This window comes from Puma concolor, chromosome B4 (genome assembly GCF_028749965.1).
Source record: "Puma concolor isolate L17-30 chromosome B4, mPumCon1.1.hap2, whole genome shotgun sequence".
NCBI classification, from domain to species: Eukaryota; Metazoa; Chordata; class Mammalia; order Carnivora; family Felidae; genus Puma; species Puma concolor.
This window is the reverse complement of record NC_141673.1, coordinates 109,571,817-109,592,050: the sequence shown is the minus strand read 5'-3', so window position 1 is coordinate 109,592,050 and position 20,234 is coordinate 109,571,817.

Genomic DNA, 20,234 nt, shown 5'->3' with positions numbered 1-20,234 from the left:
TAATTTAAGAAAAAGTACACTCAGAATAGGGAAAATTATCAGGGCTAAGGAGGAGCATAGAAAAATAACACAGTGGTCAACTCTTGAAGACCTAACAATCTTTAGTGTGTATGTACCTGAAAATAGAACTTTAGTATACATAAGACGAAAACTGCTAGAAATGCAAAGAGAAATACATCAGTCCACTATTAGAGTTGGAGAGCTTAACAGCTATCAGTAATTGATAGTTCTAGCAAGCAGAAAATCAGAAGGAATATAGGCAGATGTAAATCAGCTGTATGTAATTGGCATCTATAGCATACTACATTCATGAACAACAGGATACACTTTCTTGACAGTCTAACATGGAATATTCACTAAAATAAATCACATTCTTGGTCACAAAACATACCTTAATACATTCAAAGAGTAGAAATTATATATAAGGTATGCTTTCAGATCATAATAGAATTATTTTTTAAATATACTTTATTTTCTTTTTTTTTTAACGTTTATTTATTTTTGAGACAGAGAGAGACAGAGCATGAATGGGGGAGGGTCACAGAGAGAGGGAGACACAGAATCTGAAACAAGCTCCAGGCTCTGAGCTGTCAGCACAGAGCCCGACGCAGGGCTCGAACTCACAGACTGTGAGATCATGACCTGAGCCGAAGTCGGACGCTTAACCGACCAAGCCACCCAGGCGCCCCAAAATATACTTTATTTTCAAATTGCTTTCCACACAACACCCAGTGCTCATCCCAACAAGTGTCTTCCTCCATGCCCATCACACACTTTCCCTTCTCCCCCATCCCACATCAACCCTCAGTTGTTCTCAGTTTTTAAGAGTCTCTTATGGTTTGCCTCCTCCCTCTCTGTAATTTTTTCCCCTTCCCCTGCCCCATGGTCTTCTGTTAAGTTTCTCAAGATCCACATATGAATGAAAACATGATATCTGACTTTGTCTGACTGACTTATTTTGCTTAGCATAATAACCTCCAGTTCCATCCATGTTGCTGCAAATGGCCGGATTTCATTCTTTCTCATTGCCATGCAGTATTCCATTCTTCTTTATCCAGTCGTCAGTTGATGGACATTTAGGCTCTTTCCATAATTTGACTATTGTTGAAAGTGCTGCTATAAACATTGGGGTACATGTGCCCCTATGCATCAGCACTCCTGTATCCCTTGGGTAAATTCCTACCAGTGCTATTGCTGGGTCATAGGGTAGTTCTATTTTTAATGTTTTGAGGAAACTCCACACTGTTTTCCAGAGCAGCTGCACCAGTTTGCATTCCCACCAACAGTGCAAGAGGATTCCCGTTTCTCTACATCCTTGCCAGCATCAATAGCCTCCTGAGTTGTTCATTTTAGCCACTCTGCCCAGCGTGAGGTGATATCTGAGTGTGGTTTTGATTTGTAGTTCCCTGATGAGGAGCGACGTTGAGCATCTTTTCATGTGTCTGTTGGCCATCTGGATGTCTTCTTTGGAGAAGTGTCTATTCATGTGTTCTGCCCAATTCTTCACTGGATTATTTGTTTTTCAGGTGTGGAGTTTGGTGAGTTCTTTATAGGTTTTAGATACTAGCCCTTTATCTGATATGTCATTTGCAAATATCTTTTCCCATTCCATCGGTTGCCTTTAGTTTTGTTGATTGTTTCTTTGCAGTGCAGAAGATTTTTATCTTGATGAGGTCCCAAAAGTTCATTTTTGCTTTTAATTTCCTTGCCTCTGAAGACGTGTTGAGTAAGAAGTTGCTGGAGCCAAGGTCAAAGAGGTTTTTTTCCTGCTTTCTCCTCCAGGGTTTTGATGATTTCTTGTCTCACATTCAGGCCCTTTATCCATTTTGAGTTTATATTTGTGTATGGTGTAAGAAAGTGGTCTAGTTTCATTCTTCTGCATGTTGTTGTCCAGTTCTCCCAGAACTATTTGTTAAAGAGGCTATCTTTTTTCCAGTGGATACTGTTTCCTGCTTTGTGAAAGATTAGTTGGTCATACATTTTTGGGTCCAATTCTCGGGTCTCTATTCTATTCCATTGGTCTATGTGTCTGTTTTCATGCCAATACCATACTGTCTTGATAATTACAGCTTTGATGTAGAGGTTAAATTCTGGGATTGTGATGCATCCTGCTTTGGTTTTCCTCTTCAATATTACTTTGGCTATTCGGGGTCTTTTGTGGTTCCATACAAATTTTAGGATTGCTTGTTCTAGCTTCGAGAAGAATGCTGGTGCAATTTTGATTGGGATTGCATTGAATGTGTAGATAGCTTTAGGTAGTATTGACATCTTAACAATATTTATTCTTCCAATCCATGAGCAGGGAATGTTTTCCCATTTCTTTGTATCTTCTTCAATTTCCTTCATAAGCTTTCTATAGTTTTCAGCATACAGTTCTTTTACATCTTTGGTTAGGTTTATTCTTAGGTATTTTATGGTTCTTGGTGCAATTGTGAATGAGATAAGTTTCTTTATTTCTCTTTCTATGGCTTCATTATTGGTGTATAAAAATGAAACCAATTTCAATTCATTGGTTTTGTACCCTGTGACTTTGCTGAACTCGTGCATCAGTTCTGGCAGACTTTTGGTGGAGTCTGTTGGGTATTCCATGTAAAGTATCATGTCACCTGCAAAAAGTAAAAATTTGACTCCATATTTGCCAATTTTGATGACTTTGATTTCATTTTGTTGTCTGCTGATGCTAGGACTTCCAACACTATGTTAAACAACAGTGGTGAAAGTGGACTTCTCTGTCATGTTTCTGATCTCAGGGGGACTGTTCTCAGTTTTTCCCCATGAAGATATTAGCTGTGGGCTTTTCATATATAGCTTTTATGATGTTTAAGTATGTTCCTTCAATCCATCTCTCTTGAGGGTTTTCATCAAGAAAGGATGCTAATTTTGTCAAATGCTTTTCCTGAATTTATTGACAGGATCATATGGTTCTTACCTTTTCTTTTATTTAATGTGATGTATCACATTGATTGATTTGCCAATATTGAACCATCCCTGCAACAAGGAATGAATCCCACTTGATCATGGTGAATAATTCTTTTTACATGTTGTTGAATTCAATTTGCTAGTATCTTGCTGAGAATTTTTGCATCCATATTCATCAGACATATGGGATATGTAAGGGATATGTAGTTCTTTTTTTGCTGGGTCTCTGGTTTGTGAATCAAAGTAATGCTGGCTTCATAGAATGAGTCCAGAAGTTTTCCTTCCATTTCTATTTTTTGGAACACCTAGAGAAAAATAGTTATTAAGTATACTTTAAATGTCTGGTAGAATTCCCCAGGAAAGCCATCTGGTCCAAGACTCTTATTTGTTGGGAGATTTTTGATAACTGATTCAATTTCTTCACTAGTTATGGATCTATTCAAATTTTCTATTTCTTCCCATTTGAGTTTTGGTAGTATGTGGGTGTTTAGGAATTTGTCCATTTCTTCCAGGTTGTCCAGTTTGTTGGCATATAATTTTTCATAGTATTCCCTGATAATTGCTTGTATTTATGATGGATTGGATGTAATAAATCCTTTTTCCTTCATGATTTTATCTATTTGGGTCCTCTCCCTTTTCTTTTTGAGAAGCCTGGATAGAGGTTTATCAATTTTGTTTACTTTTTCAAAAAACCAACTCGGTTTCAGTGATCTTCTCTACTATTTTTTTGGATTCTATATTGTTTAATTCTGCTCTGATCATTTCTCTTCTTCTGGTGGATTTGGGGTGTCTTTGCTGTCCTGCTTCTAGTTCCTTTAGGTGTGCTGTTAGATTTTGTATTGGGGATTTTTCTTATTTCTTGAGCTAGGCCTGGATTGCCATGTATTTTCCTCTTAGGACCGCCTTCACTGCATCACAAAGCGTTTGGATTGTTGTATTTTCATTTTCATTTATTTCCATATACCTCTTAATTTCTTCTCAATTGCCTGGTTGACCCATTCATTCTTTAGTAGGATGTTCTTTAACCTCCATGCTTTTGGAAGTTTTCCAGACTTTTTCCTGTGGTTGATTTCAAGTTTCATAGCATTGTGATCTAAAAGTGTGCATGGTAAGATCTCATTTCTTTTATATTTATTGAGGGCTGTTTCATGACCAAGTATGTGATCTATCTTGGAGAATGTTCCATGTGCACTTGAGAAGAAAGTATATTCTGCTGCTTTGGGATGTAGAGTTCTAAATATATTTGTCAAGACTGGCCCAATATATTGTTTAGGGCCATTGTTTCCTTATGGATTCTGTGTCTAGATGATCTGTCCATTGCTGCGAGTATTAAAGTCCCCTGCAATTACCATAGTCTTATCACTAAGATTGCTTATTATGTTTGTGATTAATTGTTTTATATATTTGGGTGATTCTGAATTCAGTGCATAGACATTTATCATTGTTAGCTCTTCCTGATGGATAGACCCTGTAATTATTATATAATGCCCTTCTTCATCTCTTGTTACAGCCTTTAATTTAAAGTCTAGTTTGTCTGATATAAGTATGGCTACTCCAGCTTTCTTTGGACTTCCAGTAGCATGATAGATAGTTCTCCAACCCCTCACTTTCAATCTGAAGGTGTCCTCAGGTCTAAAATGAGTCTCTTGCAGACAGCAAATAGATGGATCTTGTTGTTGTTTTTTTTTAATCCATTCTGACACCCTATGTCTTTTGATTGCAGCTTTCAGTCCATTTACATTCAGTGTTATTATTGAAAGATATGGGTTTAGAATCAATGTGTCATCCGTAGGTTTCTTGCTTTTAGTGGCATCTCTGGTACTCTGTATTCTGTGCAACATTTCACTCACAGAGTCCCCCTTAGGACCTCTTCTAGGGCTGGTTTAGTGGTAATGAATTCCTTCAGTTTTTTTTTTTTTTGTTTGGGAAAACCTTTATCTCTCTTTTTATTCTGAATGACAGACTTGTTGGATAAAGGATTTTTGGCTGCATATTTTTCCTGTTCATCACATTGAAAATTTCCTGCCATTCCTTTCCGGCATGCCAAGTTTCAGTAGATAGGTCTGCTACTACCCTTATGCTTCTACCGTTGTATGTTAAAGACTGTTTATCCCTAGCTTCTTTCAGAATTCTCTCTTTATCCTTGTATTTTGCCAGTTTCAGTATGATATGTCCTGCAGAAGATCGATTCAAGTTATGTGTGAAGGGAGTTCTTTGTGCCTCTTGGATTTCAATATCTGTTTCCTTCCTCAGATTGGGGAAGTTCTCAGTTATGATTTGTTCAAGTACAACTTCAGCCCCTTTCTCTCTCTTCTTCTTCTTTTGGAACCCTTATGATACAAATATTGTTCCATTTGATTGCATCACTTAGTTCTCTAATTCTCCCCTCTTGTTCCTGTATTTTTTTTATCTCTCTTTTACTCAGCTTCCTTTTTCCATAATTTTATCTCCTAATTCACCTATTCTCCCCTCTGCCTCTTCAATCTGCACTGTGGCCACCTCCATTTTATTTTGTACCTCATTCATATAATTTCTTAATTCATCATGACTACTTTTTAGTTCCTTGATCTCTACAGTAATAGATTCTCTGTCTTCCATGCCTTTTTCAAGCCCAGCTATTAATCTTATGACTATTATTCTAAATTCTTGTTCAGTTATATTGCTTATATCTGTTTTGTTCAATTTTTTAGCTGTCATTTCTTTCTAAAATTTCATTTGAGGGGAATTCTTTCATTTCATCATTTTAGCTAGTTTTCTGTCCCTTATGAGTTTTAAAAGTTTGTTATGTGCTCTGCACCTGTGAACACTGCTATATTTAATGAGGGTCATACACTTTCCAGGGCCTGTCCCTTTAGGAGGTGTTTTGTGGAGAGTGTTACTTGCTGTCTGTTGTGACTTTGGTTATTTTATTTGTGTACTCATAGTGATGTTTTGGACGCTTCACTGGGTGTGTTTTGATTTATTCCTTGAAGTAGCCCTGGAAAGGAAAACAAACAAACAAACAAACAGGAAACAATGACACACAAACACACAGACAAATAACGCAGTCAAACACACACACACACACACTCCAAAAGCAAAACACCAGAAACACCAGCTACAAGTAAAGAGCAGAGTGGAGGCGGTACTGATGGAAGAGCACATACAAAGAGAGAAATGACAGGGGCGGGGACAAAGAGAAAATAAACATTGACTAGGCTTACAGACTAAATGGCTTAATCCGAGGGAGAGGAAGGAAAATAAGGAAAGAGGTGGGAAAAAGGAAACAAAAAGTTACCCAGAGAGAGAAACTGTGTACATTTTAATTATTCCAGAGACAGAAAGTAAAGTAAAAAAGGAGGTGTAGAACATGTATCAAGAGAATGGATGAAATGTGTCTGCTTAAACAAACCAAAAACCAGAGTAAGCAGTCTAGAGGAGGGAAGAGATAAAAAGGGAGAATATATCTAAATAACAAGAATTGTTCTGGAATTAATCCAGGCTATGCAGCAGCACTGGTCTGAATGATAGAGCCGTCTGGTTCCACAGCATCTATCCCACTCCAGCAGATACACAGTTAGCCGGCAGGGAGGGGCACAGTTTGGTGTAGGCTGGTCCCACCTTCATTATTGGCCCCAGGGAACAATCTCTGAGGTCCCGCCTTGGTGGTGGTGGGGGGGGGGGGGGGGAATGGCAATCCTACAGTCTCTTTTCCACAGACCCAGTGGACTCCTTTTGAGTTGTCCTCACTGTGCTGCGAGTGCAGACGGGGCGGTCCTCCCCACTCCACTCACTCCCCTGACTCAGCACTTGGCTAGGATTCAAAGTCCTGCTCTGTGAGCTCTGGCACTGGGGAAACACCTCTGTGTGCATCCCAGCTGGCTTTGTCTGTGTCTCAGCTCTTCAGGGAGGACCGCCTATTGCTGCTATGGACTGCGCAGCTGACCTTGCCACTGAGTCCAGGGGTGGCTGACACAGGCGAGTTTTGTCTTGTCCTGTTTGAGAAGTAAATGGAGTAGGCCAAAGACGGCTGATGGAGTTAAAACAGACTCTGGTCTCTAGCTTAGAGACCCCTCCTCCTGGTTCTTCTTCCTTTGCTGTGCACGCAGAAACTCCCACAGATATGGAAGCTGACGACTATAAATTACCCTCCCCACTTGCATTCTGGGCTCAGACCTTTGGAGAAACAGTCTCTTCCGAGCCCGCCAGTGTTAAATAAATCTCCAATCCACCAAGATCTCTGAGTGCCTCGTGGTTTTTCCACCAGCGTTCCAGCCTGGTTCTGTAACAGTCCCACAGCACAGGGAGGGAGCCTCTTTCTCCTTACTGAGGACTGCGCTCTCGACACAGCCAGTGAGCCCAGGGGTGGCAGGTGCAGGCAGGCTTTGTTCTATCGTGTAGCACTCCAAGGAAAGGACTGTGTTCTCCTACTGTGGACTTGCCCTTGACCTACCATCAAACCAGGGGCTGGCTCCCCTCCTCCCCAGGGGAGTGAATGGGGCAGGTGGCCCCAGTCCAAAGTGAGCCCCACAGTTAGAGATGGGATCCCTTTCAGTCCCAGTCTGAGGTTTATCTCTTGTCCAGATACTTGTCCAGGAGTCTTACACTTCTCCAGCCTCTCTTTCTCTTCCCTTTGTCTCTCTGCAAAAGGGGATCCCTCCCCTCTGTGACTATGCAGCCTGTTTTCTCTCCCCCAGTTCTCAATCACCCACCTATAACCCGTCAAGGATATCCCAGTGTCTCCCTTTTAGACTCAGTCTCTTTTCCTCCCAGACACTTGGGGTTCAAAGTCCTTTGGCTTCAGCACTTCTTTGTTTGAGAGACATGGGAAGTACAGATCCCCCTACTTCTCAGCCATGTTGGCCTGCCTCCAGATCATAGTAGAATTGAATGAGACATCAATAACAGAAAGGAAACTGAAAAAGCACAAAATACTCAATGAGTAAACAATATACTTCTAAATAACATATGGCTCAAAGAAGAAATTTCAAGAGAAATTAAAAAGATGTAAAACAAAATGAAAATAAAAATACAACTTATCAAAATGTGTGGGATGCACAGAAGCAATGCTCAAAAGTAAGTTAACAGTGAATACAGGTATTAGGAAAGAAGGACATAAAATCAATAAAAGGTGGAGACATCACCAAGATAATGAAGCAGGAGATTCCATCTTCTATCCTCTCACAGAGATCAACAATTAGACAGCTACTCATAAATAAGGTGGCCTGGGAGAGCTCAGGAGCCCACTTAAGAAACTTCAGAAACACAGTAGGGAAAAACAAAACAAAACAAAATAAAAACAAAACAAAAACAAAAACCTTGAGAATAATTTCAAAGAAAGAGAAGAATAAAAAGCTTTATTTTGCCTGGATTCTCTCATCCCCCAAACCGTACTTCTTTGAGCCAAGAAGGAATTTCCCAGCTAGAAAGAGGTCCCCTTGCCAGGGAATGAAGAGCTATGTGAGCATCCAGCTTCCCCAGTGTTTTAGAATGCTTCATAAAAAACCCACTTTGATTTCACCCCTGCCAGAGATGAGTAAACCTGAAATATATAGAGATAGCTCAGAACAAGGAAGAAGAGTCAGAGCTACCAGCATTGGCCACACAGAGTGACAATGGTTCCCAGTGACCTGCTTTTCAGATGACCCCAGGAATTTTTGCCACTGAAGAAACTAAAGGCCAGCATAGTTGACACAAACTCCCTACAGATTTCACTGATTTTCACACCACAGATATTTGTCTTTGAAAGTGCCAGCTGCCTAAGTCCCTCCTTAATCCCTCCTGCCTCCTATCCTTTACTCCACCAGGATTCTGAGATTTGCACTGGCAGTAAGCCCAGGTCTCTGAATCTGTAAAAGTGTAAGGCACCTGTCTGCCCTGTGGCTGACCCCACCATTGTGCATGTATTTGGCACTAACCCCTTCAACTGTGCACTTGCATACTACCAGCCTAACCCTGACCTTCTAATACCATAGACATGAGTGTGGTGAGATCTTACAGCCACAGAAGTGCATGGCAACAGCCAAGATCCCCACAGCTTCTTGTAAGCTCAGATTCTTCTCTGTCTCCTGTCACTGGTCTGTACCACTGGGCTGATATGCAGGTAGCCCTCGAGCTATGCATATGTATGCTCTTGATCCAACCATATCACTGGATTCCACTGCCATATATTCATAGCAAAATCCTTCAGCCACAAAAGAGCACACTGTGACTAAGGCCACCACAGTTTTTTGCAGGCCCAGTTTTGCCCTGCAACCAATTTTGCCACTACACAGACAAATGTTGCCTATCTTTACAGTTGAGTGTGTGTAGACCACTGGCTCTGGTCACCACTGCTGTCTATCCTTATCCATAGCCATAGAATCTGGAAGACTGCTGAGTACTTCAAAGTTCTTGTAGCCTCTGCAAATCATAAAACTGACAAAGGACAATGCAGTTATCAATGCTGTGGATGCCAGCAACCTGAGCAGAAAAGAAATCATGAGTTTGGACATAGAGATGCTACATGCCCCTGAATTTGGGGTCCTTCACCATTATACCTAGGAACACATAATGCTCCAGTTTACCTCCAACTGCATATACAAATCTTTTCTCACTGAAGTCAGTCCATAAAGTTTGAAAGAAGTGATTGCTACCTCAAATTTGCAGAAACTTCCACAAGGCTACCAGGATCACAATCACAGAAACATGACACTACCAAAGGAACACAGTAAAATTCCAGCGACCTCAAAGAAATGGAAATATATGAATTGCCCAACATGAATTCAAACCAAATTTTCTAAATATGCTATGAGAAGACAATTAAACAATAAAACAAGAAGACAATACAACAACCAAAATAAAAAAATTCAACACAAAGATAGAAACGATTAAAAAGAACCAAATTGAAATTTTGGAGCAGGAGAGTACACTGAACTGAAAAATTCAATAGAGAATATCAACAGCAGACTTGGCCAAGTTAAAAAGAATTAATGATATAGAAGACAGATCAAGCAACATTATCAATTAGAGGAAAGAAAGAAAGAAAGAAAGAAAGAAAAGGAAGGAGAGAAGGAGGGAGGAAGGAAAAAAGAAAACTAGAGCCAATGTCTTCATGAATATGGATGCAAAAATTCTTAACAAAATACTAGTAAACAAAATTCAACAGCACATTAAAGGGATCATATACCATGGTGAAATGGGATTTATCCCTGGGATGAAAGGATATTTCAATATATGCAACTCAATAAATGTGACACACCACAGTAATAGAATGAAAGACAAAAGTTATGTGACCATCTCAATAGATGTACAAAAAGCATTGACAAAATAAGCATTCCTTTGTAATAAAAAGTTGAGAAATTGGGTGAAAAAGGAATATACCTTGATATAATAAAAAACATGACATAATAAAAGACATACTCAATGCTGAAAGATTGAGAGTTTTTCTTTTAAGACCAGGCACAAGACATTCTCACTTGTATTCAAAATACCCTGGAAGTCCAGCTGGAACAATTTGGAAAGAAAAATAATTAAAAGGCATCTAAATTGGAAAGGAATAAGTAAAACTATTTCTGTTGATGACATGATCTTCTGTGTAAAAATTCTGAATCACCCAAAAAATTGTCAGAAGTAAAGTTTCAGGATATAAAATCAACATCCAAAATTTATTTGCAATTCTGTACTCTAACAATAAACCAAGTAAGAATAAATAAAAAATTCCATTTACAACAATATCAAAAAGAATAAAATACTTAGGAACAAAATGAACCAAGGAGGTAAAAATATCTGTATACTAAAATTTTTAGAGGGGTGATTGGGTGGCTCAGTGATAAATGTCTGACTCTTGATCTCAGATCAAAATTTGATATCAGGGGTTGGGCCCCACATTGTGTTCCACGCTGAGCATAGAGCTAGCTTAAATAAATAAATAAATAAATAGACATTGATTTAAAAGTATTGAGAAAAAAAGAAATAAATGCAGAGTTATCCTATGTGCATGAATCAGAAGAGTTAATATTGTTAAAATGTTCATACTATCAAAAGCCAAGTATAGATTCAATGCAATCCCTATCAAAATTCTAACTGCACTTTTCACAAAAATAGAAAATCAATCCTAAAATTTTATGAACTAAAAAAGACCTTGAATAACCACAGCAATCCTGAGAAAGAAGAACAAAGCAGGAGCATCACACTTCCTGATTTTAAACTATACTGCACTATATACGGTAATAAAAACTGAACTGCCATAAAAATGCACACATAAACCAAATGAACACAGTTGAGAGCCCAGAAATAAACCTTCAGATATATGATCTACTAATATTTGACAAGGGACACATGAATATTCAGTGGGGAAATGATAGTCTCTTCAATACATGCTGTTCGGAAAATTTGATAACCACATGCAAGAAGAATGAAGTTGGACCCCGGTATTATACAACTCAAAAACATTAACTCAAAATGAATTAAACCTTAAACATAGGACTCAAATTTTAAAACACCTTGAAGAAAACATAGGAGAAAAGCTGGACATTGGTCTTGGCCATAATTTTTTGGAGGTACAACATGAAAAGCACAGTAAGAAAGCAAAAGTAAGTAAATGGTACTATATCAATCTAGGAAGGTGCACACAGCACAAGGAACAATCAACAAAATTAAACAGCAACCTACAGTATGGGAGAAAATATTTACAAAACATATATCGTTTAAGAAGTTAATATTCAAAGTAAATAAGGAATTTTTTTGAGAAAGAGAATGAACAGGGGAGGGGCACAGGGAAAGGGAAAGAGCAAATCTCAAGCAGGCTCCATACCCAGTGCAGAGCCTGACTTGGGGTTTGATCTCACAACCATGAGATCATGACCTGAGCCAAAATCAAGAGTTGGATGCTTAACTAAGCCACACTCTCACCCCATAAAATATATAGGAGTTTATACAACTCAATAGAGAAAAGAAACAAACAAAATCTGATTAAACAGTAGGTAGAGGAGCTGAATAGACAATTTTCCAAAGACACCATACTAAAAACCAACAGACACAGGGTGGGAAATTTAACATCAGTAATTATCTGGGAACTGCAAATCAAAGCCATAAATATGACATCATCTTACAACTGTTGTTTGGCTATCATCAAAACCACAAGAGAATGAAGTGTTGGCAAGGTTGTGGAGAAGAGGGAAACTTATTCCACACTGGTTGTGGAAATGTAATTTGTATAGCCGTTTTGGCAAACAGTATGTAGGATATCATTTATATGTGGAATCTAAAAATATAAAACTGGTGGAACCAGAGAGTGGAATTGAGGTTGTAAGAGGCTGAATGGTGGAAGAAATTGGGAGATATTTTTCAATCAGTAAAAACTTTAAGTTATGATATGATAAAATTCCAAAGATCAAATGTACACTATGATGACTATAGTTAACAATGCTGTATTGTATATTTGAAAGTTGCTACTGAAGTAGAGCTTTACCATTCTCATCATAACAAGAATAAAATGATAATTATTAGGTGAAGGATGTGTTAGCTAATATAACTGTGCAAACATTTTTCAATATATTGTGTATCTAATTATTTCATTGTATATTTTAAGTTTACATAATATTATATGGTGATTATGTGTCAATATACATGAATTTAAAAATATATCGATGATGTAAGCTTCCACCATAAGAAATTAGAAAAAAATAACAAATTAAAACCAAAGGAAGAAGAAAACATCTATTTGAATAACCAAAATCCAGAACACTGATTGGTGAGGATATGAAGCAATAAGACTTCTAACACTGGTAGGAATGCAAAATGGTACACTACTTTAAAAAAATTGGGTTGGTGAGTTTTTACAAATATAGACATATTCTTACTGTACAATTCAGGAATTACACTCCTTGATAATTATCCAAAGAAGTTGGAAACTTATGTCCTCACAAAACCCTGCACATGGATGTTTATAGCAACTTTGTTTATAAATGCCAAAATTTGGAAACAACCAAGATGTCCTTCCTTGGTTGGTGAATTGATAAGTAAACTGTAGTGCATTCAGTGCTGAGAAGAAATGAGCTATCAAGCCATGAAAAAATATCGAAGACACTTAAATGATTATTATTAAGTAAAATAAGGCAGCCAAGAAAGACTACATACTGGAAACCAATTTGACAATAAATTTCATATATTAAAAAAAGAAAAAAAGAAAAAAAAAGAAAGACTACATACTGCATAATACCAACTATATGAAAGTCTGGAAAAGGCAAAACTATGAAAACAGTAAAAAGATCCATGGTTGTCAAGAGTTTGGGAGGAGGGAAGATGGATAAATAGGTGAGTATGGATGGTTTACAGGGCAGTAAAAATATTCTGTAAGATACTATAATGGTGGATACATGTCATTACACATTTTCTCATGCATGAATGTGCAACAAAAACAGTAAGTCATGATGTAAACTATGGACTTAGGACGATTATGATGTGTCAGTGTAGATTCATCAGTTGCAACAAATGTACCACTCTGGTGGAGGATGTTGATAATAGAAGAGAGTGTGCATGTTTGGGATCAGGAAGTAATGGGAAATATGTACTTCCTCCTCAATTTTACTGAGAACCTAAAACAGCTATAAAAACAATACAGCCTTAAATTTAAAGAAAAAAATAAAGAAAAATAAATGAAAAGAAAATAAATTATCATGAGAATGAGAACACTTAAGCTCTTACATAACAATAAATACATTAGCTATAAATGGTCTAGATACATTAACAGAAAGAAATGGGCAGAATGGATTTTAAAAATCATGGCTCAACTCTATGCCACCTATAGGAAACTCAATTCAAATTAACAATTTAGGTAGGCAGATTGAAATGCAATGAAAGAATATATTATACACACACACACACACACACACACACACACTAAACATTCATTAATGAAAAGAAAGCAGAAGTGGGGTGCCTGGGTGGCTCAGTCAATTAAGCGTTGACTTCAACTCAGGTCAGGATCTCACGGTTCATGGGTCTGAGCCCCACATCGGGTTCTGTGCTGACAGCTCAGAGACTGAAGCCTGCTTTGGATTCTGTGTCTCCCTCTGTCTCTCTATGCCCCTCGCCTACTCACATTCTGTCTCCCTCTGTCTCTCAAAAATGAATAAATGCTAAAAAAATTTTAAAAAAGAAAAGAAAGCAGAAGCAGCTATATTAACATCAGATAAAGTAGACAACAACAACAACAACAACAAATAACAAAGACAAAAAGGAACATTTTGTTCTGATAAAAATGTCAATCCATAAAGAAGATATAACAATCATAAATACATGGAACTAAACAACCAAGATGCAAAATTACAAAAGGCAAAAATTAATAGAATTGGTAATGGAAAAAACAAAAACACAATTATTCTTGGATACTTCAATAATCCTCTCTCAATAATTGATAGACCAACTACAGAAAAACATCAAGAGACTAAAGAAACTCGATAATACCATCAAACAACATGTTTTAAAGACATTTATAGAAAACTCCTACCAACAGCAGCAGAATACATATTGTTTTCAAATACCAAAAAACACACTGAAATAGACCATATTCTGGGCCATAAAACCAATCTTAGCGACTTTAAAAGAACTGAAATCAGAGTGCATTCAAAGAGCAAACTAGAACTAAGTAACAGTAAGATACCAGAAAATCTCTACACAGTAGGAAACTAAACAGTACATTTGTACATAATCCATTGGTAAAATAACTCTCAAAGGAAAATTATAAGTGCATTAAATTAAATGAAAATGAAAATACAATAAATTAAAACTTGTAGCATACACCCAAGTAGTGCTGAGGGCAATACCTATAACATTAAATGCATGCATTGAAAGGAGAAAAAGTCTCGGCAATCAAAAAGAATGAAATCTTGCCATTTGCAACTACATGGATGGAATTGGACGGTATTATGCTAGGTGAAATTAGTCAGTCAGAGAGACAAATATCATATGACTTCACTCATATGAGGACTTTAAGAGACAAAACAGATGAACATAAGGGAAAGGAAACAAAAATAGTATAAAAACAGGGAGGGAGACAAAACATAAGAGACTCATAAATACTGGAGGGGGTGTGGGGGGGGGATGGGCTAAATGGGTAAGGGGCATTAAGGAATCTACTCCTGAAATCATTCTTGCACTATATGCTAACTAATTTTGATATAAATCTTAAAAAAAGAAAAAGAAAGAGAAAAGAAAAGTATGGAATCACTATATTGTACACCCTAAATTAATACTACACTATATTAATCAACTGGAATTTGAATAAAAAGTTTTAAAAAAGATTAACCCCAATTATACACAATTTATCCTATTGAAAATTGAAAAGAATTAAACTCTTCCTACTGCACTTTATGAAGTCATTAGTACCCTGATACTTAAGTCAGGCAAAGTCAGTACAAACACACACAAAAAGAAAAAGATAAATTTAGAATAATATCACTCATAAATATAGATGTTAAAATCCATAACAAAAATTATAAAATTTAATATAGCAATATATAAAAATAATTATACATCATAATCCAAGATAGCTTATTCCAGGAATGCAAGACTTGTGCAATATTTGAAAAATCAATCAATGCACTTCACTTTAATAACAATTTAAAGAATTGATCACATGATCACACCAATTATTGCAGAAAAAAAATTGACAAAATTTGAAATCCATTCGTAATAAAAACTCCAACATAGTAATAAAGGGGAATTTCTTCAATGTTATAAAGAAAATATGTAACAACAAAAAATTATAGCTAACATAACACTTAATGATGACAGATTGGATGCTTTTCCACTATGATTAGAAGAAAGAGAAGAATTTCTACTCCTAACACTCTTTTTCAAATTAGTGGTGGAAGTTCTACTCAATGCAATAGGCAAGATAAGAACATAAAAGGCATACGTATTGGAAAGGGAGAAATAAAACTATAAATATATTTATATACACTGACTCTATTTACAGAAGACATGATATTCTCCATTGAAAGTCCCATGAACTCTGCAGAAAAACCCAAAGAAATGAATTCAGCAAGGTCACAGAATACAAGATAAACCTACAGAAAAAATTATATTTCTACATATAGAAGAACAGTGGACACTGAAATTTAAAATATATTATTTACAACTTCACAAAGTGGTTTACTTAAGAACAAATATAATAGAATATATACAGGACTTGTGTGCTAAAAGCTACAAAATGATGGTCTAAATCCAGAAATATACTATGTTTACATATTGTAAGATCAACATAGTAAAGATGCAATTCCCTCAAAATTAATATATAGAGTTAAAACAATTCCTGTCAAAACCCCAGAAATATTTTATTTTGGATATAGACAAGATGATTCTAAAAATATATGAAAAGGTGAAAGAACTAGTATAGCTGTAAAAATTCTGATAAAAAGGAACAAGATATTAAAACATAGTCTACTCAGTTTCAAGGCATGAAGTAACTACTATAATGAATGTGGTTTTGGCAGAGTGATTGACATATAGATCAATGTAAATGAATAGACAAAAGAATCCAGAAATAGAACCACAAGTATGCCCAAATATTTCCTTGTTCAGGTACAAAAGTTATTTAGAATCAAAAAGAATTGGGGCACCTGTGTGGTTCAGTCTGTTGAGTGTCCTCCTAATTTCAGCTCAGGTCATGACCTCAAGATTCATGGGTTTGAGCCCCACTTAGGGCTCTGCACTGACAGTGAGGAGCCTGCTTGGGATTCTCTCTCTCCTTTATCTCTGCCCCTCTCCCATGCATGTTCTCTCTCTCTCTCTTTTTCTCTCTTCCTCTCTCCATCTCTATCAAAACAAATAAATAAAAATTAAAGACTATAATAAAAAAGAATAAATAGTCTTATGAACAAATAGTTCTGGAGCATTTGGACACACATAGGCAATTATCTTTTAAGATACTCTGACATAAGTTTCATGTCTTATACAAAAATTAATATAAAATATAAGTGTAAAATTGTAAAATGTTGGGAAAAAACAAGAGAAAAACATTAGTGTATATGGATAGACATAGAGAGACTTGACACCACAAAACCATAATCAATAAAAAGAAAAATTGATAAACTGGACTTCATCAAAATTAAAATATTTTGCTCTAAGAAAGAACATGTGAAAAGGATAATCAAGCTACAGAATGAGAAAATATATTTACCAACCCCATATCTGAGAAACAGCTATTATTTATAATATAAAAAGAATTTTCAACATTCAACAACATTCAACATTCAACAACTCAACATCCATTGATGAGGATATACAAATGAAAATATGTTCAACATCATCAGCCATAAGGGGAATGCAAATTAAACACACAATGAGCTATCTGGATGCATACCTATATGGATGACTAGAACAAAACAACAAAACAAAACAAAACAAATCGTGAGAACATTAATTCCTGGTAAGAAAGTAGAGAACCTGGATCACTCATAAATTTCTGGTGGAATGTAAAATGCATAACCACTTGGGAAAACAATTTTGCCAGTCTTTAAAAAAATACAACTATGATATCCCCAGTAATTGCATTCTCTAGGCATTTGCCAAGAATTTTTGCTTACACAGAAACCTATGAACTAATAATTATGGCAGGTTTTATTCATGGGAACCCAAACCTGGAAACAACCCAGATGTCCTTCAACAAATGACTGGTTACACCAACTATGGTAGTATACCATATTATGGAATACTATTCAGCAATTAAGGAATTAAGGAAAAATATAAATATAACAACATGATGAATACCCAGTAAATTATAGTGAATGAAAACACTCAATCCAAAAAGACAACATGCTGTATTATTCCATTTATATTACACTCAATTTAACAAAATATAGAAATGGAGAAGAAAATAGTGGTTTCCAGAGATTACAGAGGTCATGGGGCCCTACAGAATGTGGGTATTGCTATAAGAGTGCAACATTATAACTTCTTGTGGCTGGATGGATGTGTTTTATATTTTGACTGCAGGAATGTCAGTATTCTGATTGTAATATTACATTATAGTTGTGTGGACATTACAACTGGGAGAACCAAATAAAAGAATCATTTTGTGCTATTCCTTAGAACTGGATGTGAATCTATAGTTATATCAAAATTAAATTTTAATTACACGGCACTTGGGTGGCTCAGTCAGTTGAGTGTTCAACTCTTCATTTTGACTCAGGTCATGATCTCACAGTTCATGAGATCAAGTCCCATGTCAGGCTCCACGCCGAGTGTGGCTCCTGCTTGGGATTCTCTAACTCCCTCTCTCTGTCTCTCTCTCTCTTTCTCAAAATAAATAAATAAGCATTTTAAAATAAAAAAATTACAGAAAACAATAAAGAGATATAGATTTTTTCATACAAACAAAAAAAGATAATTTATTGCCAGTAGATAGATATAGATAAATAAGGATGATGGAGATAGAGATAGAGATGATAGGGATAGAGATAGAGGTAGAGAGGATAGAGGCATAGTGATTGCTAGATAGAGATAGAGATAGAGACAGATAGAGATAATAGAAATAGAGATAGAGATGATAGAGATAGAGATAGATTAAATATAGATATATAGATATAGATATAACAAGAATTTGTTCAGAAGTTATATTTTACCAGGCAGAAACTTAGATATAAGTAAAATAATAAAGAATAAATGTTAGTAAAAGTATTTTTTCTTATTTTTTGTTGATCTAAAGGTAATTAAATGTCTATGTGATATAAAGAATGTTCTCTTAGTATAATGGAATTAAACTAGAAGTCAAAATAGGGAAGATATCTAGAATATCACCAAATATTTTAAAATTAAACAACATATTACTACATAACCTGTGGTTCCAATAGTTTGTCTTAATAAAAATTTTTCTAAAACCCTATTTTGTTTGGAATGACACTGAAAATATATGTCAAACTTTATGAGATTCAGGCAAAGTAGTATTTAGAGAGAAATTTATAGTTTGATATGTTTTTATTATATAATATGAAAGATCTTGAATGAGTAAGGAAATTTCCCACTTAAAGCAACTAGTAAAGGGGAAAGTAATTAAAACTAAAACAAGCTGAGAACAGAAGTATGGTCAACAATCGATAAACTGAAATCAATTAAATTTTCAAAAGATAAAAGACAAATTCAATGAAATAAAAATCTGGTTCTCTGAAAAAGAAATCAACAAAATTGATAAAAATTTAGCCAAGCTAATTAGTGAAAAATGAAATGAGAGAAGACACAAATGACCAGTATCAGAAATAAAAGAGGGACGGGTGCGTGGTTGGCTCAGTTGGGTAAGCATCCGACTTCGGCTCAGGTCATGATCTCATGGTTTGTGAGTTCAAGCCCACGTGGGGCTCTGTGCTAACAGCTCAGAGCCTGGAGCCTCCTTCAGATTCCGTGTCTCCCTCTCTATCCCTCCCCCACTCATACTGTCTCTATCTCTCATAAATAAATAAACTTTAAAAATTTTTTAAAAAGGAATAAAAGAGGAAGCATCACTATACACCACAAAGAAATTAAAAGGATATTATGTATTACTTTATACCCAGAAATTCAACAACTTAAATAAAAAGCATGAAGTCCTTGAAAAGTACAAATTACTAAAACTCAATCAAGAAGGGATAAGTTAAATAGACCTGTATTTCGTAGAGTAAATGAATTTGTAGGTAAAAACATTTCAACAAAGATATCTCCAGAGCCAGATAGTTTCATTGGTGAATTCTACAAGACATTTAAGAAAAGAAAAATATATATAATACCAGCAATACACAGTCTCTTTAGGAGGAAGAAGAAAAGGGAATATTTCCAACTCATTTAATGAGGCAAGCACTTTATACTAAAAACAGACAAACATATTACAAGAAAAAAAGAAACTACAGACTGATATCCTTCATGAACCTAATTGCAAAAGTTCTCCACAAAATATTAGCAATTCAAATCTAGTAATACATAGAAACTACCATGAATAATTACCAAGTGGGTTTTATGCGAACAATGGAAGGCTGGTTCAACATTTGAAAACTGATCAGTGTGATTCACCATATTGAAAGACTTTGTTAAAAAATAGGGGCGCCTGGGTGGCGCAGTCGGTTAAGCGTCCGACTTCAGCCAGGTCACGATCTCGCGGTCCGTTGAGTTCGAGCCCCGCGTCAGGCTCTGGGCTGATGGCTCGGAGCCTGGAGCCTGTTTCTGATTCTGTGTCTCCCTCTCTCTCTGCCCCTCCCCCATTCATGCTCTGTCTCTCTCTGTCCCAAAAATAAATAAAAAACGTTGAAAAAATTTAAAACAAACAAACAAACATATGGTCATACAATAAATAAAGCATTTGAAAAAATTTAATATCTACTCATGTT